The sequence below is a fragment of the Arachis ipaensis genome, chromosome B9, assembly GCF_059453495.1.
Source record: "Arachis ipaensis isolate K30076 ecotype BB chromosome B9, ASM5945349v1, whole genome shotgun sequence".
Taxonomy (NCBI): Eukaryota; Viridiplantae; Streptophyta; class Magnoliopsida; order Fabales; family Fabaceae; genus Arachis; species Arachis ipaensis.
In genome coordinates this window covers 131,997,845-132,002,649 of record NC_142444.1, presented here as the reverse complement: position 1 = coordinate 132,002,649, position 4,805 = coordinate 131,997,845, and the positions used below count along the sequence as shown (strand labels likewise).

General features: G+C 28.7%; 2 pseudogenes; both read left to right on the top strand.

Moving 5' to 3' along the window:
* The first annotated feature begins 267 nt into the window (after positions 1–267).
* On the top strand, positions 268–2,766 carry LOC148546356 (receptor protein kinase WSS1-like; annotated as a pseudogene).
* Positions 2,767–2,818: 52 nt separating this feature from the next.
* On the top strand, positions 2,819–4,192 carry LOC148546355 (PR5-like receptor kinase pseudogene; annotated as a pseudogene).
* The last annotated feature ends 613 nt before the right edge of the window (positions 4,193–4,805 follow it).

The window sequence follows — 4,805 nt, the reverse complement described above, 5'->3', positions numbered from 1 at the left end:
TCAAAACAATTTATCATGTCTATACCAATTTTTAGAGGGAGCTAGGTAAATGCTATACTTAAAAGATCATATCAAATTGGTGATAGAATCAATCCAGAACTATCAATATCCATCATAATTGTTGTACATAGTTTTATTGAAGAATGAAATGTTATTATTTACAAGCATAACCATTAACCTGCCACAGTAGAATCAAGCGTGTAACTGTTTTCCAAAATGACAAAAACAAATTTTTCTTTTCTCCTCAGCTGCTATGTTGTAAATAACATGCAAACAGTAAGTAATCCTACGTCGGCTTTTCCAGTTTTCCCAAATAATGCTTAACAATGATATTAACTTCTTAACTACATTGTTGATCAAAACAATGCTTTTTCCAGTTTTTCCAAACATTTATAACAATGATCAAAACAATGATAATCCTCCTACAGATACTAATTAACCTTTTTTTTTTAAAATAATTTATTTGTGCGATTGAAATCATTGAACCAAATCAAAACAACAGGGACTCAGGGAGGTTGGGGTTGGGGACGAACAAAGGCCAGAGACCAAAGGCGAGGACGAGGGCAGAGGGGTTAGGGACAAACAGAGACCAGAGGCGAGGACGAGGACGACGCCAAAGAAGCTGGCAGAGAGTAAATATAAATTCTTTTTTGGGATTAATCTATTTAAAATATAAATTTTTTAAAATTTATTTGTTACTTTACTCAATTCTTTTTAATAAAACGACGTTATTTAGAGAGTAAATAAAAAACAAGCCACTCCTTAAAAATTTGGAGCGGTTCATCGATTTATTGATTAACCATGATCAATTTTTTCATCCGTTTTTGTCAAAGAATTTTTTTATCATAATCGAATCCGCTAGAAGATCGATTTTTTATTAATTCAGTTAAACCGATCAATCTGATTTGATTTTTAAAAATATAATTAAAATCTTCACCATTGATTCAAAATGAAAAGAAAAAAATTCAATATAAAAAAAATAAATTATTTAAGACAAATATAGATTAATAACTTTGAAAATAGAATTTAAAATATAAGAGTTTAAATAAAAAATAATTTATAAATAAATTATTTTGTGTTCGATTTTTTAATTATATAAATATTTATTTTAAAAGAGAGTGATATACAATTTTTAAAAGATGAAAAATCACATTTTTTTATTTTTTCATACATATTTTAAATAATTTTTTAAAAAATCACAAATTAATTTTAAAAATCGTACCAAATATTAATGTTGTGACTTTTTATAATTTAAAAATTAAACAAATAAACTCTAAACTTTTTCAAACAAAATCTTAATAAAATAATAAATAAATATTAAAAATATAAAATCATAAAATATTTAGTAGAAATTTAACCTGTTGGAAAGACATTCATTCGAATTAATGAAAGATTAGAAATTCAACCTGTTCTCTCAAATTCTCTCGAGTTGTCTGTCTCCCTCTTTTACTAATATATGCTGTTATCTAATATCTATCCCCCACATGAATTTATTATGTTCCGCCCCTCCTTTATTTCATCATATTCAAGATTGTAAGAAACTCTTAATTTAGAATCGAGATTTTTCATTTCCTTTTGTTCAATTCCTCATCTAGTCCAAAAACATGAAAAGCAGAAGAGTCTACATAATTAATCTTGTATATAATGGCTAAACCCATGGAACATTTGCAACCTCTTGCAAGGATTTAAGCTTTGTATATAGCTCCCTCACTCTATCTTTATTCCACTGCAGAGATTTTGAGCATTCACTGAATTGCCTCTCGACCTTAAAGCAATGACAATAAATCAAATATTATCAAAGTATACACATAAGAAACCAAATTTAACAAGATCATTTTTTAAAGAAAAATTAAACTAGATTATTACATCTGCAAGCTTTGGAAGACATGTCAGCGTCCAATTCTGTGTGTTTCTTTTGAAGCTCAAAATAGCTATTAAATTTAACTGTCAACTCACACACGTGCACAGATGAAACCAGAAAATTCCCAGAAGAACAATGAAAATAATTAGACACAATTTTGATTTCACAGAACAGCAACAAAGCCTTATTATTACATGCTTACAGTCCTTTAAGGAATTAAATCCAATACCTCTACAAGAACATAAAACAGCTTTGTAAAACAGGTGCGGTCCCAGATTCTCTCATCGCTCTTCAAAACTTAGAAGATTTGTATTTGGGCTATAACTTTTGCAAGGTCCTCTACCAAATATTACCTTCAGTGTTTTTGATAGTACGAATCTTGGTGTTTACACCACAAATGGCTTTTGTCACAAAGATCCTGGACCTTGTGATGACAAAGTGACCATTTTGCTTGAAATTGCGGCAGAATTCAAGTATCCAATTTTTGTTGGCACGTACATGGAAAGGAAATAATGCCCGTAAAGGTTGGCGTTTCATCAGGTGCGATGACAAAAATAAAATCAAAATGGTGAATTTATCAAATCTGAAATTGACGGGCACAATCTCACCTGCATTCGCCAAATTAACTGATTTGCGAAAATTGTATTTGGATGACAATAATTTGATGGGTAAAATACCTGAAGGATTGACAATATTGCCTGAACTTGAAGTTGTGAATGTCTCTAACAAACTACCTTGCAGGAAATATTCCCAAATTCTCACCAAACGTCAACTTTATTGCCACAGGCAATGATTTTCCTAATGCTTCTGACCATAGAATCTCAACTCCTTTGATTATAGGTACTTCCACCTACCTATTAAGAATCTTTAAGAGAAAAGTTTTAATTTCAAATTATTGTTTTTAACAGTTACTAGTTATCTTTTTATTTTAGTAGCATTAGCTTTTATTGATTTCCGATGGTTTTTAACTTTGTTTCTGTTGTCATGTGTCTAACTTGGCTAATTGTTTATTTTTTAGATTTATCCAAATAATAATAATAATAATAATAATAATAATAATAATAATAATTGCTTCTGTCATGTTATTCATATTTATTGTGGCTATTCTTCTAAAGATCCAAGTTAGTGTATGTAATTGTTCTCCATTTTTTGCATATGTATAGAGTTATATCGATAGCTAGTGCTGGAGTAAATTTTACAACAGCGAGAGGTGTCTTAATTTAATCCATCGAGTTATCTTCAAGACAACATACAATGTCCACCACGTCGAGGATTTTATAAAAAGTTATAAATTTTTGGCATCAAAGCGATCTAGTTATTTAAAAGTAAAAAGAATGACAAATTCATTTCGTGATAAACTAGGATAAGGTGGATATAGCACTGTGTACAAAATAAGTTTAACCAATGGTCGTTAAGTTGCTGTGAAGATATTAAGTGAGTCTAAGAGAAGTGGAAAAGAATTCATAAATGAAGTTGCTAGTATTAATAGGACCTCTCATATCAATATTGTCTCATTCTTATGATTTTGTTATGATCAAAGTAAAAGAGCACTCATGAATTTATGCTTAATGATTCATTAGATAAATACATTCACAAAACAGAATCTTCTGAAACTTTTTGTAGTTTGAATTGGAGCATTTTGCACAATATTGTAATTAGTATTGTTTAAGGGTTAGAATACTTGTATCAAGGATGTACAATAAAAATTTTGCATCTTAATATAAAACCTGAAAACATTCTTCTAGATGAATATTTTTGTCCAAAACTTTCAGATTTTGGACTAGCTCGAATCTATCAAAAGAAAGAGAGTAATGTATCTATTTTAGGTACAAGAGGAACTCTAGGTTACATTGCATCAGAAATTTTTAGTCGAACATATGGTAAATTTTCTGATAAATCTAATGTATATAGTTATGGTATTTGATTCTTGAGATGTTTGGAAAAAGAAAAAACTTCAACAATAAAAAATCACATCGTAGTGAAATATATTTTTCTAATAAAATATATGAAAATCTTGATTAAAGTAATATTCTTAACAGATACTCCGATATCTCAGATAAAACTAATGATATAGTGAAGAAAATTATATTAATAAGTTTGTGATGTATTCAACCAAATCCATCACATAGGCCATCAATGAATAAAGTTGTGGAAATGTTACATAGAGAACTTGAGTCTGTGCCATTTCCTCCAAAGCCTATGTTGTATTCTCCTAAGAGGTCTCTGTTTGAAACTTTAGATATATCTTCCAATAGTAAATATGAGACAATTTCAACAACTACAAAAGAGAGTAATTCCACATATGAGATTAATAAGAATGTCTCATGTTAATATGATTATAAAATATCTTATACTTTTTGTATTTGAGTGCAGCTAAACATGTTTAATGTTAGACCTAAAATATATATGTTGATGATTTATATTATGGTGATTCTGAGAGACTAAAACTAGGTCCATGCATCATGAGATAAAGCATTATTAGTTGTTTCTTCTGAAGTGTCTAAATATCACACATATGAAATCCTATCCTATTGAACAAGCAATTAAAAACAGCTACATGCCTCTGTCCTATTAAATCGAAGTTCATTGATTAAACTTTGCTATTATCAAGCAAACAAGAAAGATCAGAAGGGTTGTATTCATATAATAAGAAATGTTATACAAAATTTAGATCAAGAAAATATATCTGACTACCTCTCTTAAAAAGATACTTAAGGTAAATGATACATGCATTATTAGTTGTAGTACATTTAAAATTTGATCGATTTGCCCCGTAAAATAGTCAAGTACCCAAGTTGTTAAAATATAAAAATAATGTTATATATTTTTAAATTATTTACAAATAAATTATACATACAATAGAAGTTATTAATAATCCAATTGCAGAGACTTCCAGTTCACGCCAACATTATTAATCCTTTCTAAAATAATATATAATTTATTT